The sequence below is a fragment of the Pelodiscus sinensis genome, chromosome 2, assembly GCF_049634645.1.
Source record: "Pelodiscus sinensis isolate JC-2024 chromosome 2, ASM4963464v1, whole genome shotgun sequence".
NCBI lineage: Eukaryota > Metazoa > Chordata > Testudines > Trionychidae > Pelodiscus > Pelodiscus sinensis.
This window is the reverse complement of record NC_134712.1, coordinates 231568937-231588147: the sequence shown is the minus strand read 5'-3', so window position 1 is coordinate 231588147 and position 19211 is coordinate 231568937. Positions and strand designations below refer to the sequence as shown.

Below are 19211 nucleotides of genomic sequence, written 5' to 3'. Positions count from 1 at the left end.
TTTTCAGAGACTATCAGTGTCCCATCACATCTTTAGATTCTTTTTCATAGCAGTTATTGTAAGCAATATTTTTTCTTTGAAGCTCTTTGGGAATTTTGGCAAAGTTGCACTTCAGAGATAATTATATACCATTTTCTGTTACAATAATTACATTATAGAGTATAGTAATTCCACCACCCGGTGTTCAGTTTGCATTATCTGATAAAGAATTGATAAGTGCTTATTCTCTATTTTTAGAGCTCCACCAACTTTATAATATATTTGTGGCTTTAAGTTTTACATTAGAACAATACATGAAATTTGTTGTATTCTTTGTTATGCCAGCTGTTTTCCAGTGCAATGATGTATTTTTTTGTAACACAGAATATACATCTATAGATAATGCCATGTATAGTTTATGTATTTGTAATTCTGATTTTATCAATGAGGACAGTGATTCTGTGGTATAAGCACAGGACTAGGAATCTGAAGTTACTAGTCCAAGTGCTCCTACTGACTTCCAGTTTGTAGGAAGCAATCAGTGATCCACCTAAAACACTCTGCTTCTTCATTAATAAAATACGAATGAATTAAACCTCACAACACTTCTGTGAGTTTTGCAAATGTAACCATTTTACAAATAAGTACACTGAAACATGGAGAACTCACATAAGTTGCCAAACTCCCAGAAGTGTTGGGAGGTTTAATTTATTCATATTTTATTAATGAAGAAGCAGAGTGTTTTAGATGAATCACTGATTGCTTCCTACAAAGAGGTAACCATTTTCTGGCCCAGTGATCCTCTAATATGGTGACCATATCATCTGAACCAATAATAGGGATACCTTAGTTACGCCCTCTGAAACCACTGCCCACAACCCTTACCCCTTAGATTCTGCCCACCTGTCACAGGAAGTCCCAGCTCTGGGTAGTACTTCCGGGTCAAGATGAACAAATGACCGGAAGTAAAGGGTGTCATGTGCCGCCTCTAAGAACTCCCCCCACTATCCTCTACCAATAGGGAGGGGTTTGGGCCCCATAGAAGCTTCCCATGTAACTATACTGCAGTTGCATTAACCCAGAGTTCAGATCTAGGGTCCCATGACAGTGCAGTGCTAGGGGTCCAACCTCAATTCAAGATGAGATCCATGATCTAAGACCTATTCTTTTGTAGAGTAGATGCAGCCCCATTGACTCAGATCCTGGGAATCATCCAGAACTATCCCACAATTTCATGCGACAACTTCCATAGTCCTCTTAATGGATGATGCTTACTGGTTCCAATTAACTGGTAATCAGAGGAGGCTGGAGCAACTCCCCACCTGCTTCAGGAAGGGGGCTACTCCAGCCCTGCAGAGGGCCTGCTGCAGACAGAGGTTGCTCTTCTCTGGAGTAACCTCTGTCTCTGGGAAACCTGGGGGAGTCCAGCTTGGTGTGGGCAGGGCTGGTCTGGAGAGAGTTGGGAGCCAGTGGCAGCCCCAGTGTGACCTAACAATAACTGGTTAATTGATTAATGCAAATTTACATCCCTAATGAGATATATTGCAACAGCATTTTTTGACATTACTGCAAAATTATCATGTCCTCTGTTTCCACAAGCCAGAATGACAATACTGTGGAAGAAAATAAGCTTGGACCCAAAGGAGCCAGCTGGCTTTTAGCTCAGAGGGTAGAGGCTCCTATACTACTGGATGAGCCCCCACTTGTAACCACCACCGGGCGGATTTGAACATGGGATCTCTGAAGTGGAGTATAGGAGCCTCTACCCTCTGAGCTAAAAGCCAGCTGGCTCCTTTGGGTCCAAGGTTATTTCTGGGAATATTTTGTTACCAGCCACTCTGATAAGGACCTTGGAATGTGGTTGCCAGGGAAACCAGGGTCAATTTAGATGCTTGTGCTGTATTTCCAGTCCTGTCTCAAATTTAGGATTTGAGTTGAAAGTTCTCAGCAAGATACCATGGACTGCCTCCGTTTACCCCTACAGTTCCTTCCTCTTGACCTTAGGGTTCTCTAACCTGGGAAGTGCCAGTATAGCATCAGCACTATTATAAATGTTACAATCAGAACTCCCCACATAATTTGGCAAAACACTATCCAAATCCTTCCCCAAAGTATTTCATCACCAGTAATGGCACTGCCTATGATTATATATTTGACCTCTGCTGCCTGGTTGAGTGCTGCAGAGTGGTGTGTTTTGGCATGGCCTACGGTTCGCCCTATCTGTGTGTACCTCAGATGGCCAATCCCGATATGCCTTCGGGCATCAGCCACCAATGCCTCGATATTTTCCTGCAGGGCCAGCAGACCCTCCTCTAGGTACTTACTTCCCCCATGCCACTCAGGATCCCATGTTAGATTACCCGTCATTGCCGAAGTGTGGTAGAGTCACCTCCCGTCAACAGTCAGGATCACCCTGCAAGGGACCGTTATGCACATGAATAGATATTGTAGAGGGGCAGGACCTTCCATTTAGTTCAATGGAGTAGTCTGTCTGGGTAGTCAAACACCAGTAGGTACCGTTCATTTGGACTAGCTCGGTGTGCATTTGTTTCTCTGTGACAATCACTTCAAACCTAGACAGTTTTGTCATGATGTTATATGGGCAGGTACATAAGATTTCCTTATTAGAGTGGGTGCAACAGTCCCTGGGGTATAGGGAGGCCCCCACACCTTCAGAATAAGCAATGCCCTTGACTCTAACTATATGCCCCTTCTTTGGTATAGGCAGGGAGGTTACCATTCTGGCTCACTGTGAGTGGGGAATCCCCAGAGAGGCCGAGAGGCAAAAGGTTATAATATGGCCTGTCCAGGTGGGCCTCTGGGTCCTCACAGATTCTCTACTTCCCCATTTCCCCCATAGACGGGTATGGGGGAAATGGGGACTCACCACCTCTGTAAGGGCTGGATGAACTCAGCCATCCAATAGATTGGTTACTATTCCCTGGGTAGTAGTGGCTAAAGCTTGCCTTATTCTCCAACACTGGTCTTTTAATTCCTTTAATTTAGTCTCATTAATTAACAATCCAATTAATTCCTTTAATTTAGTCTCTGCTCCACATATCTGGTTACGTCTAGTGAAGTGCACACAGAGCTGGACAAATCCTTCAAACTACGTGGGATTAATCAGTTGGCTTGGCTGGTGTCTAGGCATCCATGGGCTTTGGATATTACTGACAGAGTTTCCAGGCCCAAACCAGTCTGCGATGGTATCTGCTATGCCCCCTTGTTGCCGCATCAGGCGCTTGCCAATTTGATTAGCCAATCTGGTGCACTGCTGGCCTATACCCTTTAGGGCAATGCGGACCTCAACCTGTAAGTGTGGAACATCACCGAGGTGAGGACTGGCAACACTGGTCCTATCATTAGCAACCCTGGTCTGGGACAGGAGCATGATGCACATTCGGGAAGTTCTATTTTTGTCCTTGTGGACCTGGTTAATAATGTCCAAATGAGGGCAAGTTAGCGATGGCCATTGTTTAATAAATGATTGCCACGCCTCAGAGGTTACCTTTTTCTGGGCTTTAAGTGGTAAGCCCCAGTGGGAGTCAGTAAGTCCAACTTCAGTGGCCTGATGTTAGTGTTTGGCTTCTTTCCCCACAATATCCCATACAAACTCTACCACAGAGAACTGTGTATTCTTTGTCCTTGTAGTGTCCGTGTTGTTACAATAAGAAAAATAATTATGTGTGAATGAGGAGCGGCCCAAGGCGTGTATTCCCCATCGCTATTAGTGTGTATTTGTTCTATGTATGTGACTTGAAGGCTAGTTACATTGACTGGAATCACTGTTTCTCGAATGGGGGAACATCGTGGTTCCAGGATGTTTTAATGATTAATGGGAACCCGTGTAATTCCATGATTCTTGTGGTCTTTTAAGGCATCAGGCACCAATGAGTAGCAAGGCAAGTGGCTATTATTGAACTGGTGGGGTTACTAGTTTCCCCATTGTTGTGGGCATCTGTGTATGGCTTTATTCAAATATTCTGATGTCCCGCTTGCCTGTTTTGTTTTGCTTAGAGATTTCTTGTTATCTCTGGCCAAACCACTTTCATAGTTAGTATGCAAGTTGAAAAGCTAAATATTTCTTTAGTGTGGTAATTAAAGCAAAGCAAACCCAGTGGAGAGGGCAAACCCACTCCTGGTCTGCCTTTTCACATAGTGCACTCCCTGCTTCTTTTCTTCAGTTCCATAGGAGTAGCAGAAGCTGCAGCAGGAACAGCCTTATGGCTACCTTCCTTTTTTGTTCAGCTGTGGAGACATTGTTAATATTCTCCTAGCTTAAACAATTTCCCAACATTATCCTTTCACTAAGTTTAGAGTTGCCAGTTGATTGGGCCCAATTTTAATTTTGTTTTCTTTAAATTCACGCTTCTGCTTTACTTAAAATATCCTTTCATAAAAAAAAATTCTACACACAAAAACATTTGCAAGACATATTAATTAAAACACAAAACAAACTTAGACAGAACAACATTATGTTATGACAGATAAGGAACCATGGTTGTTATTTTCTTCAGTTGCTTTTCAGCTGGTACAACGCTTGCCGATATTCTGAAAGACAAAGACAACATTTCTACACCCATGGGGTGGCACATTATATCTTAGAATACTTTTCCTTTACAGATGTCCTTGCTGATTTTTTTTGATCAGCCTGATGTTACCAAGTGGTATGCTGTTATTTTGCACACCAGCTTTAGAGGGCTTGAGTGGATTACTTCATTGTTCAAGTATTAAGTTAAAGGTGGCATGCCTCAGTTTCCCTCTTGTACCGCAGATCAGGGTTTTAATGTGTGAAGCTTCAAATTATTCACGGGTGGTACTGAGAGGCTTTACTGCTATAGTGATTTTTCCTTAGTACTAAGAGTTTGCCAATTGCCATTCCAACAAGCAAAAATATTTTCTTTTCCTGAAAAGAATCATATACAATGTTGCAGGCTTACTTATGGGGGTCACTGGGTTTTATATTCCTTTGAAATAGACAAGTAGCCTGTATTCACATACAACTTTGGATCTGAAAGCAAGCCAAAAAGTATTGTCAACTCAGCCTTGAACAGAGACAACAGTGAAGTTCCCGAGCTTGGAGTTTTAAAATAATAATTTGTTTTCTTAGAGAGCAAATTTAACCTTACGGGTTGAATGCCCCAAGATAAGCAGCACTAGTAAATTTGTGTTTTGTCTGTTTGCAGTTTTAAGTGAGAGGGCATTATCCAAAACGAAATAAAACCAATTCATTTGAAACCTACAAAGCAGATTTACAAATTTACAATGTAATAGATTTCATTCTTTTATGCAGTTAACCAGTCAAGTGTCAATAGTATTCCTTATTCCCCTTTAGTAGATTTAGCAAAAGTGTCTGTAGCCAAATGTTTAAATTTGATTGTTTCTTTGACTGGATTATTGAAAGAGGCTGCAAGAACCAAGGAGTCATTTTTAAAGTAGGTTTTCTCCTCTCACATTACAACAATTGCTTAATTCCTTCTTATGGTCTGTCTTGATTCCTGCTAAATGGCTTTCCCCAATGACACAGGTTTTGTCCATTATTAATTTAGTAAGAAGGGTGGGCTTTTAGTTTACCTAACAGCCAAGCTGTAGCAGGGTTGATCTATGCTGCTGGCTCTGGGGTGGATCACTCCCCCATGCTCTCTAAGGAGTTCTGTGCTGCAGAATGTCTCTCCTTGTTAGGGCAGATTTAGCTTCTAGTAATTACATCTTCAATTTCTACTGGTTGACTTAGGGTGGCTTTTAATTTACCTCTTCCCACGCCCTCGAGCCAAATATAACAGCGTGTGAGGGGAAGGTTTTGACTGTTTATTAATATTTGCCTGGCTGGCCCCCACTCTTGTGTTAAGAAACATCCTTGGTTGCTTGCGGTTCCAGTTGGAGAGGCTGCTGTTATCTATTTGCTAGCAAGGAGCTTGTGAATCTCTTGGAGTTGCTTGGCAGCTTTTTCCTACCCCTGTGTGCTGTTTTGTTTGCTAGAGGCATTCTTGCTTGGCCATTGTCCAGTCTTACCCCCCTCCAGGGTGGAAGCATTCTTTCTTAGTATGGCTGGAGGTCCTAGGACCATAATGCACATACATGTGGTACACAGGGGTGCCCTTTGGCAGTGTGGGGATATTCTTAGACTGACCCCCACCCATTTTAGTTACCCAGGGGAGTATCTTGTCCGCTTAACGGCTGATAGGAAACTAACTCCACACATTCCAAAGAAGGGGTATGCTGGGTCTTGAGAGGCAGACCTTATCAGCAGCTCATGAAATAAGGGGAGTTGTTACTCCCTCATATATCTGCTGGGTCACGAGGTTTGGGCGACCCCCCCCTTGCGTTCAGGACGCCTTCGTGGGGTGGCCCGGGTGCTGCTGGAATCAGCTTACGTCTCAGGCCTGCTCTGCGGCATTCACACCTCACTCATTACATTCATACTCATTCATTTATGTAAATGCATCTCTCTTTAACCATAACCATATTTGGGGGCGGCAAAACAAACAATCTCCCCAGCACTGCGTTAACCTTAGTTCCTTATGTCTGGACTCAGTACAACCTTTCCCTTATTTGGGGTACCACAGTTTCCCCAGAACCCTGCTTGGGGGCAGCACTAAAAAAATTCCCCAGAACCTCTAGAACTTAATCTACTTGAGGACGGCAAAAAATTCCTCAGAACCGCTTTAACTTAACCTTATTTGCGGGCGGCAAAACTACTTCCCCAGCACCACGTTCACTAACCTTATTTGGGGGTGGCAAAAACAAATCCCCAGCATCGCACCGAGTCTGACCTTGTTGCAGATTCAATAAGTTTGGATGGCGTGAGCCCAAGAGAAACAGACGGCCCACGGGCAATCCTCTTTCGACCCCCAGTAGAGATTTCAAAAGGACTTTTACCTCTTGTTTGGCGCCTTGGGGTTTGAAGGGGGATGATCCGTAGTAATTCAGCTGTCTCCGCCAGGCATTGCCATCCGAGTCACGACACCAAAATTGTGGAAGAAAACAAGTCCTCACTCTGTGTTTGGTAAGAAACAAGTCAAAGACAGTTTATTTTTTTTGTGCAATTGCAAGGGAAGCTGGGACACCCCTCTTTCCCTGGGCAGCTCTTCGACTACAAACAGTAAAAGCTGCAGTATATATATTTTCCCATTACATACAACAATGGCTAGACAATTATCTCTTAGTTCTTCCCAGATGCTGCTTTATCTTCAAGGTTCTCACTGGAGTCAGCATTCCATTCTTATCTTCGTATGGAGGCGAGAGGCAAAGGCAGCACTTTTTACAGTTCTCGCGCTGTTAGGCTATAGACTTAGCCTAACTCTTGCTCTGCTACTGACAAACCTAAGATGGCTGCACACAAATCCCCTTTTCCCCGCCTCCACAATACTGAACTAACCATGACAGTTACAAGGTGGAGAAGACTATGTCACTAACACTCACCACCACTGCTTACAAGGTACAGTGCTCATGGAGATAAATGGGTCTGGGATATTTTATGTGTAAAGCTACTGAGAAATATATATGTCAATACCATGATGGCAATTATTATGTAAGTAATACCTAATAATAATAATTGCCAAATGAGACCACTTTCCAGCATGCTTACAGAGGGCCTGATCCAATTTAATTTTAAGCTAGGATTGGGCCCAAAGCAACCTGTTGATATTACCTAAGAAGATCCAGTTAATATTTAGTCATCCTTCCAAAATATAAGGGACCAATCAGTCAAAGCCCCGTTGCCTGGAAGAGGTGATTTTTGAAGAAATTTGGAGAAACTTTGAATTTACTTTTGACAGCAGCACTTTCTCTCACTGGACATGGGGTCTTTAGCACAGGTTTCACATTGTGTCAGAATAACTCAGAAATGTGTTGTCATAGCTAACTCCATTCAAATCTAAGCAACGTGCAGCTCCAAAACGGAAGAACAAATCCCTTGAAGCTAGAAGTCAAAACATTTCACCTCTTCACAGAGCTCACAGGGAGCTTGTTCACTATGACACAAGCCTCTTTGGAGAGAGACCACACAACCTGCCTCTCTGTGGGTGCACCAAGTGTTTTCATGTGGCATCTTAACACATTGTGTAAATCATCAACTGCCTGCATAAGGAAAACTCAAAAAAAGTCAGTTGTCATCCACACCGGAGTGACACAGTGATTTCACTTCAGTGGTAACAGACCCGATCTCTCTGTGGGCTCTTCTAGAACAAGAGGGAGCCTGGGGAAGTCTCTCGGGAGGAGAGACCCGGAGTACCTCTATTTCAGTGATTCTCAACCTTGTTGGCCTGTGGACCACTGGCTCAATGTAAACCTTTCTATGGACCATCAGTTGCTAGTGGGAACTCACCGTTAATTACATAATTACACCTGAGCCGTTTTTCTAGTGCTGCAGCTAGGGAGAATGGATTTATTTAAATTATTAAACAGATTAAGCACTTTAATTTTCTCATGTTAGTTCAGTGTTTCTTAAACTGTGTTCCTTGGCACACTGATGTGCCGCGGAGAACAGAGTTCAAAATGGCCGCCCTTAAATGGGCAGGCAACCTTTATTTTTTTGGGCTTGGTGTTCCGCATTAAAAAAAAATTGTTTGGTGTTCCTCGGTCTTAAAATGTTTAAGAAACATTGGGGTTATTTATTAAACTTCACTTTAAATAAAATAAATTATGTTCAACACAAAAGGTTTCAATGTTTTCTTTATTTATGGCAGGGGTGGGGAACTTTTTTTGGGTCAGGGGCCATTGATACACAGAGAAATCAGTCGGGGACCACACAAGTGAGAAGCAAAAGAACTCCCCAAACCACCAATGATCACCGAGGTGGCCTCCAACTGAGAAAACTCACTCCTCTGGTGTTCCAGCCCCACAGGGCAAGGGGAAAGGACAGGAATGACTGAGGTTCAGGTCTTCTCCTAGGTTAGATTTACTTTTCTGGTTGATTCATGGAGCTCCCTTAGGTTCTCGGGTGGAGACAAAAATGAGGGGTTCAGTGTGTGTGACAGGGCTGCCAGAGAATGGGATAAGGATGAGGTGCAGGATCTGGGAGGGAGGTGGGGGCAGAAGAGGGAGAAGTTGCAAGGTCTAGATGGCAGGTAGGGTGTAGAAGCAGGCTGGGAGTAGGGTGTCTGGCTAGGGGAAGGGAGCAAGAGCAAGGAAGGGTACAGTGTTTTCTACCTGTTGCTGGCCATATCATCAAGGAGCTAGTGAGAATTCCTATGGATCCTCCACTGAGCACATCAGTTCTATTGAAGTTAATACAATGAGATTTAAACAGACACAGCTTATCTTTTACAAAAAATAACTGCAAGTGGCTGTGCGATTAATGACTGAAGGAAAGGAAGTAAGTGACAGGATGACCCCAGGATGGTTCCAGCATGGAGAGAGAATTAGTGGGAAGAAGAAATACACGTAGGACATCTTCAGTTGCAATATGAATGCAAACTATGCCTTTCTATTTTCTTCATGTCATGTGATCGGGAAAAGCTGGTTGAAGAATGTAAGAATGGCAGTGAAGAAGGAACATGAGTTGTAGTGACCTTTGCAAAGGCATATTTTGCACTATTCTGCCAGAACATGAGCTTTTCATAGAGAGGAAGCAGCAATTACTATGATCCCACAGTTGTTGCCAAGACCTCCCTGTAGATTACTGAAAGTTTGTTGTTGAGGAGCAGATGTTAGAAGGGGGAAATCAGCTAGCTTTCTCTTGCAATGACAAGTTAGCATATTGCTGCTTCTCTGTACCAAGTAAACCCAGGGATTTAAAAATCTTGCTTGATAATTGACAGTGAAAAGGTCATAATATAGCTCTTTGTACACAGGTACCAAATCACTTCTTTTGCCATAATGTATTGCTACAGATTTCAAAGCAGCAGGGTTAATATTAGAGAGTAGTGGACTTGAAGTGAACTCTGAGAAATACCTTACGGGAAGAAGTCTAATACCTGAGTTCCTCTGGAACTGCTGAAGAAAGCTAATCTTCCCTTGACACTCACACGCTGGAGAGAAGGACTTCAAACTTTATGCTGTATTATTTGGACTGGTGTTATGTGTAATCCATATTGGCAGGGAAGCAAGTAATAGAATGGAATTCATAGAGGAACTAAAGGATTCTTTAATATATTTACTGTAGCTGATTTTCTTGATGGATTTCAGAGTGTGTGGCAGTCAAGTTTTTTCTCCTCTAATTTACAGTTGAAATGTAAATCTGGCATCAAGAGTGGAGAGAGAGGTCAGATGTCTGAGCAGCATGTGGTCTAGACAAGCCCATGAAGCTGTGCTGTAGCATAGGTAGTTATTGCGGATGTTGGATATAATTTAATTTAATAATTGTGTAACCCGGGGTAAGCAATTTTTAATGGGGGGGGGGTACGCCAAGATTTTGACAAGTGGTCAAGGAAGGATTGTGCTTCTATGGAGGGGCTGTGGGGTCTGGGATGGAGGTTGAGTGCAGAAGGGAGTATGGTGTAGGGAACTGGGGTTCGGGAGGAGGTGTGGGGTCTGAGAGGGAGTTTGAGTGAAGGAGGGGGATGTGATCTGCAGCAGGAGCTTGAGGTGCACAGTCCAGGAAGAGGTATGGGTGCAGGAGAGGATTCTGGTCAGGGGAGGGACTCTAAGAGGAGGTACAAGGTCTGGGAGGGAGTTGTGAAGTGGATGAAGGGGGTGCAGAGAGTATGAGTGGTGTCCTGAGGTAAGGGAATGGGGTACAGGGTAAAGAAGGCAGTATGGGTGCAGGAGAGGATTCTGGCTTGGGAGATGGATGTAGGAGGGAGTGCAGGTCTGGGAGGGAGTTGTGACCTGGAAAAAGGGATATGGAGGGTTTGGGTGTGGCCTGGGAGAAAAAAGAGGGGTTGGGGTGCCAGAGGCAGGCTCTGGCTAGAAGGCACTTACCTATGTGGCTCCAAGCCAGCAGTCCAGCAGAAACTTGAGACAGACTGTCTACTCCAGTCTGAGGGTGCAGGGTTACATGTAACAAAATGTATTCTGCACATGGGTGGAAAAAATGAGAGGGAACATTGGTGGTGAGACTAGCCAACTAGCCTCCATAAGTTGACATTTTTCGGCAGAAAAATGGTTTGCAGGCTATACAAGGCAGACAGACAAAGATAATGGGAGGAAGAATGGCAATGGCATAACCAGGTAATCATAAAATCATAGAACATTAGAACTGGAAGGGACCTTGAGAGGTCATGAAGTCCAGTCCCCCTGTCCTCATGGCAGGACCCAGTACCATCTGACCATCCCTGATAGATGTTTATCTAACCTGCTCCTAAATATCTCCAGAGATGGAGATTCCACAACCTCCCTAGGCAACTTATTCCAGTATTTAACCACCATGAAAGTTAGGATGTTTTCCCTAATGCTCAACCTAAAACCTCCCTTGCTGCAGGTTAAGTCCATTGCTTCTTGTTCTATCCTCAGAGGCCCAGGAGAACAATTTTTCTCCGTCTTTCTTGTGACATCCTTTTAGATACCTGAAGACTGCTATCATGTCCCCTTTTAGTCTTCTGCTTTCCAAATTAAACAAGCCCAATTCTTTCAGTCTTCCTTCATAAGTAATGTTCTCTCGACCTTTAATCATTCTTGTTGCTCTTGGACCTTCTCCAGTTTCTCTATATTTTTCTTGAAATATGGTATCCAGAACTGGACACAGTACTCAAATTGAAGCCTGATCAGCACAGTGTAGAGTGGAAGAATGACTTCTCAAGTCTTGTTTACAACATTCCTGTTAATGCATCACAGAATCATGTTTGCTTTTTTTGTCACAGCATCACTCTGTTGGCTCATATTCAACTTGTGGACCACTATGACTGCTAGATCCCTTTCTGCAGTACTCCTTCCTAGACAGTCACTTCCCATTCTGTGTGTGAGAAACTGATTGTTGCTTCCTGAGTGGAGTACTTTGCATTTGTCCTTATTAAACTTCATGCTATTTACCTCAGACCATTTCTCCAGTTTGTCCAGATCATTTTGAATTATCCTCCAAAGCACTTGCTACCCCTTCCGTATCATCTGCAAACTTAATAAGCATATTCTCTATGTCAATATCTAAATTATTGATGAAGATATTGACCAGAACCGGTCCAAAACAGACCCTTGGGTAACCTCACTTGTTACGTACTTCCAGCAGGATAGTGAACTGTTAATAACTACTCTCTGAGAATGGTTATCCAGCTAGTTATGCACCCACCTCATAGTAGCTCCATCTAAGTTGTATTTGCCTAGTTTATTGATAAGAAGATCATGTGAGACTATATAAAATGCCTTACTAAAGTCTAGGTATGCCACATCCACCGCTTCTCCCTTATCCACAAGACTCATTATCCTATAATGGTAGCACACTGAGTACCTTGTGTAGTATGTATTCCAAATCATATACAGTTTTCTTTTTAAAATACTGTCTGTCCCCTAAACCAGAGGCTTTACACCTTTTTTTTCATTTGTGGACCCCTAAATTTTTTTTCAAATGGAGGTGCTCACCCATTGGAAAATCTTAGACAGAATCTGCATACCCTTAGTGGTCTTGGACCACAAGTTGAAAATCATTGCCCTAAATGATATATGACCATATGTAATTAGTGAATTTTGGCACATTGTGCATAAGTGCTGCTTTTCCTTTGCCACCATGGAAGCTTGTTGGACATTTCCACCCTTCTGGGAACAAAAGATAATTGGGAGTTTGCAGCCCATCATATTGTTGGTGTTTAATAGTTGTAGATTTCAGGCTTCATTTATTTTACAGCTCTGCAAATTTAATTTTTCCTTTTTTCTTTAGAGAAGCCAAGAAATCATTGTTTTAATAAGACATTCTGCAATAATGATGCACAGTAATGGAGTAATCACTTTACTGTATTAGTTGTATATAACCTAAACTCCTACTAACAAAAAAAAGATAAAATGAAATTATTTGTAGACTTCCTGAAAAATGCATGAACTAAGAAATGACTTATTAAAAAAACGCTTCTTGGTTGAATCAGTATAAAATCCCACTTTTGTAGATCATGTAAAATTACATGATCTTGTGGATCATAGGATCACTTGTAAATGCCATCCATATCCATTGTATTTTTCTGCTTTGAGAAACAGAAGCAATGTTTGCCTTTGAAGTGTTGCGTATTATATGCGCTTTTTCTGTCTCATTAAGTGAGCAAGGTCAAATTACATTACCATCATGGGACTCATTCTTTTTTGTTTATCTGCACTTTTTTTGTTGGATGAGTAACTCTATTAAACTATAGAATAACAATTTATAGTAATGATTGCGATTTGTCTGCTAGCAGATATATAGATACGTGAAGTGCATCGTTCTTTAAAGTCGCGCTTGTTAGTTTTTTTTGAGCAGTAATAATTGTTTCTTTGACTTGCCGTTTTCTTTTATAATAGCAGAGTTGGTGCTGTGTAATGATGGACGGTAACCCTCTGTTTCTCCAATTCATACTAAAAGAGGAATATACGCATGAAGTGACAAAATAGAAAGATGACGATGTTTGATACACAGGGAACTGAGTCACAACTTTTTGTGAGATGACATTTGGAACAGAGACTGTTAAAAGTTCTCAGTACAGAACTTTTGTTTGTGGATGCTGCCTTGAAGCAAAAGCTACATTGAGGACAAATGCCAGAATCCGGGTTGCTAATCAATAAACTTTTATTCAGCTGTTCTTGCAGTGTTCTCTCTCTCTTCAATGTTTACTCCTTAGCATGAGGTTGGTGGAATTCCCTTTGCTCTCAACTTCTTTTGAATGCAACATTGGTAAACAATTGGCATGCAGTTTGCGTTCCAGGACTCCTACTGACCACTCCATATCAGGGCTGGGCAACATATGCTTGGGGGCAGGATCTGGCCCACAAAGTGATCTGGGGCTACAGCAGGCAGGAAGCCCAGCCTGCCTTGGGGGTGCTGCCAGGCTGCTAGCTTACGTAAGCGCCTCCCAGCCAGAGCCTGCTCTGGCACCCCTGCCCCTTCCGCATCCCAACTCCCTCCCCCAGGTCACCTCCAAAAGCCTCTGCACCCTCCTGCCCCAGATCACAACTCCTTCCCAGACCCTGTACATCCTCCTACACTCCTCCCCCAGGCCAGAATCCTCTCTTACACCCAAACACCCTCCCAGACCCTGCACCCCAGTCCCCTGACTTCGCATCTCCTCCTAGATCCCCTCCCCCACGGTAGAATCCTCTCCTGCACCCATACTCCCTCCCTGACCCTACATCCCAATCTCCTGACCCAGATCACAATCCCCTCCTTCACCCAAACTCCTTCTCAGACCTCACACTGTCTCCTGCACTCCATTCCTTTACCCTGTACACCCTTCTGCATCCAACCTCCACTCTAGACCTCTCATCTCTTTCATGGAAAAGTGCGTCCCTTCACCACTTCTCAAAATCTTGGAGTGGCCCCCTACAAAAAATTATTGCCCACCCCTGCTCGATATCATACCCTGCTGAGGTATAAATGCTGTCATACTTATCGTTTTGAAATCGATGGTAATTATTTTCATATGTTTCTGTTAGTTTTAAGAATTAATTTTTATTTTAAGATATGCTAATGTGGTGGTTGTGCAGGAGTCCTCCCCAGCCCTACCCCCTCATGTAATTGGATTCATCGACATAGAATGCCCTTTTCAGTTTCCTCAGATAAAGCACTTTTTCTGCTATAAAATAGAAGTTCTTCACCAGATCCACTAAATTGACGCTAGCATTGTTGATTGATCCGATGATGTAAACAGAGCCTTAATAAATACTACTGAATGACTGAAGTGTGGTGGTGTTAATAAGTAGCAAATAGCATTTCAATAGAGGATACCAAAGTACCTATGAACTGTGAAATGAACCAAGTCTTTCATGCTGTTCAACAAAATAGCTGGACATCTTATTTCCATGAAGAAGTAGCAATAAAATATATATGAGGGAAGAAAAAACATTTTAGTTAATATGTTACCAAAGTCAGTAATACAGATATTACTATATTTATTGTGAATCAGAATAAATCAGTTTTCTATTCTCAAATTTTATTCTCTTTACTGAATCCTATGTTTAGCTGAAGGTTATTAGAATCCTTCATTGAGGTAGAAAGTATACAAGGAAGGAGGACTTTGTGAGTACCCTGCGTCTGTGAATTTTTCTGTCTTGTTCACTGAGAAAATTAAGATGATTGTAGTGTTTTTTTTCCTGAAGTTGGCAGTTTAATAATATATCTTGACTCAGTGGGAAGCAATAGCAGTTGTCTTTCTCAGATTTGAAAGAGATACCATTCTGATTAGTTGCAGGATAACATGTCTTCTAGAAAGATCTGGAGATTTGGAAAAGTTGCTGGCATCTGTAACTTTTTTAAATTGTGTCAACTACTACTTTTCTGAGACCAGAGGAGAGAAGTAACCTGGATTTCACCCATTTGCTCATTTCTGTTTATCCTTCTCAGTGAAAGTGGTGAGCCATTTAAAATATGTTATTTATTTGATGGAAACCTAAAGTCTTCTGTCAGAACTGAGCCCCTCTAATCCAGAACCACAGTTTCAGGAGTAGTTTTTCCTTCTTTTCTTGCAAAGTTTTGGACAGCTGGATTCCTTCATAACTACATTAGAAAAATGTGCACTTACTGTTGAAATCTCACAACCATTCCCCAAGTTAATAAAACTGCAGAATGTTAAAGACTACATCGATCATTTTGGATGAGAATAGACAATTGCTCCATTTCTTACAGAACAGCATTTAAAAATATTCTGAGTCCAGAGAGATAGTTGTTACCAACTCCCCAGCTAACCCCTTTTCAGGATCTCCCTTTGGAGCTTCAGTTTTTCTATGTTTTAGTAATCTTTTCTTTGCATATTTCCCAGCTTTCCATATACATTAAAGTCTCTTTTATTTGTCACTCCCCTCCCATTCCTTTTCTGTCATTTCACAGTAATTTCTATAGCTGTGGTACTCAGTTTTTAGCTTACACCCACTGCTTAGCCCCATTGACGCCTCCACCCATAGGGGCTAAAGGGGCTGAGACTGGGGGCCACAGTTTGGGTTGGGGCAGAGCCTTTGCTCCTGGGGGCCAGGGCCAGAAGTGGAATTGGGTGACACTCTCTTTGGGGTTAGCTCAGGAGCTGCACCCTTCAAATATTGCTTCATGCCACCCTAACAGTTTCGAGGTCCTCTGTTCTACAATGTGTATGCAAAATCATGTGTACATCATAAGGACTGCTGGCTTAATGTGGCATCTTTTCGTATGTACAATTTATCTAGGCATTCCTTACCTTAAATGTCATGCTTCTAAACCACTTTTCTACTCTCCTTAAGAAGAATGAGGTTTTTTGCTCGAAAGAGTGAGGGGATGTACCCATTAATTTTGGCAAGAATTTGTCTTAATTTTTATATATATATATAAAATTAATTTTCTAGCCATGATGTTTTCATAGATAATGTACTTTATGTGAATTATGTGTAAATGGATGAAGATGTTGTCTTTGGTCTGTTAACAGATCAGTCAAGTGCCATTGCCTCTGTTTCTAGCTGTGGGTAGCTGTATCAGTGGTTGGTTGCTTTGTTGCTACTGGGCAGCAGCAAAGCTGTTAAGAATCTATGGGTGGCTGCAGGGGCAGCACTAGAGTTATTAACATGGAGAGAGTAGAGAATATGACATCGTTTCTATAGGAGTGTGATTGAAAGACCCTTTCTCTTCCCAGTGGTTGGGAAGTTCTGTGTGAGATTAGGAGTGGGCTTAGAGTAGGGAAGACCCATTGCTCAATATCCAGCTGGCTTGTAGGGAGGGAAGAGAAAAGAAAACAGGTTTTTCTTACTTCTTAACATTAAGCATTCGGGCTAGGGATGTAAAATCCCATTTAGTGTTTAACTCCGTGGTCCCCAACCCGGTGCCCGCGGGCGCCATGGCGCCCGCCGGGCTCTTTACATGCGCCCGCGGAGCAATCTGGGCTGGCAGGTGCCAGCCCCGGGCGCATGGCCGGTCCCGGCCCCGGGGGCGCCGCACGTACCCTTGCCAGCTCCGGCGCCGGCCTTGGCCCCGCCCCTGGGAGCAGCGCGCGTGCCCTTGCCGGCTCTGGCGCCGGCCTTGGCCCTGCCCCTGGGGGCGCCGTGCGTGCCCTGGCCCCAGCCCCGCGGCGCTTACGGGGGGGGCACCGGCCCCGGGTGCGCGGCGCTTACGGGGGGGGGCGCCGGCGCCAGGCACGCAGCTATGGTGGGGGCCCGGCCCCGTGGCTATGGGGTGCCCCGCCCCTGGGCATGCGGCTGGGGGGGGGAGCGCCCCTGGGCGGGCAAGTGTCCCCGCCCCCTGGCGCCCGGCAGGCGAACGGCCACGCCCCCTGGCGCCCGCCAACCTGAAAAGGTTGGGGACCACTGGTTTAACTGGTTAACCAGTTAAAGAAGGGGTGGGCTGAGGAGCTGCTCCAGGCCACTGGAGCAAGTCCTCCTGCCCGCTGTGGTGTACCCTCATTCTGTACCTCAGCTCCAAGCCTTAGGGTCCTTCTGTAGAGCCTTGCATGGATACAAAATTTGTATCCCCATCCCTATCTGCAAAAATGAGCTGTGTATATAAAGCGGATATCCACACATTTTCAGGAGTCTCGATACAAAAACTAAATCAACATCCGCATTTGTTTCTGCAAAAATGAGCTGTGCATGTCTGCATCTATATCCCCAGATTTTCAGGGCTCTATCCTTCTGCACCTAAACTTCCTCCCCGAGCTTGCATCCCCTCCCTCTCTCTCTGACCCCCTGATCTAGCCCCGAGTACCATCCAACATTCCTGTCTGAGCCCTGAACTGCCTCCTGCACCCAAATTCTCTCCCAGAGTCTGCAATTTCCCCTGCATGCCAATACCTGCCCCAGCCCAGAACCCTCTCCCCACCCTGAACTCTTGAGCCTGGTGAAAACGAGCAAGTGGATGAGCACGGGGAAGAGTGTGCAACAGGGTGGGAGATGGAGTGAGCAGTGGCATGGCCTTGGGAAAAAGGTGGGGACAGGGCCAGAGGCTTGGAGAAGGGGCAGAGCATGGTGTGGGGCAAGGCTGTTTGGTTTTGTGTGATTAAGAAATTGGTAAACCTAATGTAGCCTCAGAAAATGAAATTTTGTTATGAGGCTCTTTTCAATTTTTAGGTCACTTTTTTTTCACACCTTGTTAAATACTGTGTACATTTATGGCACCATATCCAATTTTAAACAGTAATGCTGAAGTACACGGTAGTTTTAACAGGGCTTTTTTGGGGGGAAGCCCTGGACAGGCTATTTTACACTTCTGTCATCTTAGCGAATGAGATTATTTTTCTACTTTTTTTCAGACTCCAGGAAACTCAAGGATCCTTTTCAATTCTCTAAGTAAAAAAGTGGAAAGCTGTTTAATCCTTATAGTTTCATAGTCTAGTTTTACTCTTTTATTTAACAATTCAGTCAGATTAGAATTTAACTGTAGGGATAGAAGCTTGGATTAATTGCATTTTAAAGTGTTTACAGTTTAGCTTACCCATTAGATATTTGCCATCATCACTTCATTAACACTACAGAATAGTCTCAAACTGAAGAGCTTTGAAAATAAACAATAATGGTAGTATGCTTAGCGGAAATAAGGTATACATGTCATGTTTGCATTTTGTGCTTTTATGTGCAGTAAAGCCCGTTATATAATGTTGTGCTCTCTCATGAAAACTATTTTTATGTTCTAATAGCATAGTTATCTTCTGATATTTTACTGAAAATCTCTTCTTGTGTTTTTTTAGATACCTTTAGAAAATATTCTAATTGCTAACATGTTTTAGAAATATTTACACACAATCCTAATGATGCTAATTGGATTAGCCGGAGAACATCACACTGTGATAGCTGAAATGAACTTAAAACATATCAACAACGAATTCTTATACTCTATGTTGGGACTTCTTGCTTTGGTCACTATTTAGTTTATAGTAACCAAAGCACTAAGCTTCTCTTATCGACCCTAATTTTATTTTAGGTAGGTAGTTAGCGTTTTATCTATTTTCTTAAATGAAATTGCAACTAATGTTCCTATAAGAAATCTTGCACTTTTGGTCAATGGAAATGTGTTACACCAGGGGTGGGCAAGACAGCCTCCATGGGTGGATCCAGCCCACCAAGCCCTTTTATCTGGCTTGTGGCCACTCTGCTGCTCCTCCATCCTCAGGCTAATTGAGACCTGAGGAGGGGGAAGCACGTGAAGTCTCCTCCCCCTCCCTACCAGGAATGAGGGATGTGGCATAGACTTTGCATGTTCCTCCACCCACTGGCTAATCAGGATCTCGGGGGCG

The 19211-nt window shown here is 43.3% G+C and overlaps 1 protein-coding gene and 1 pseudogene across 12 annotated transcripts in view; one reads left to right on the top strand and one right to left on the bottom strand.

Moving 5' to 3' along the window:
• Positions 1 to 2346, bottom strand: part of LOC142827427 (E3 SUMO-protein ligase ZBED1-like) — a 54906-nt pseudogene extending 52560 nt beyond the window's left edge.
• Positions 1 to 19211, top strand: part of PARD3 (par-3 family cell polarity regulator) — a 677664-nt gene that overhangs the window by 210055 nt on the left and 448398 nt on the right. The window lies entirely within an intron of this gene.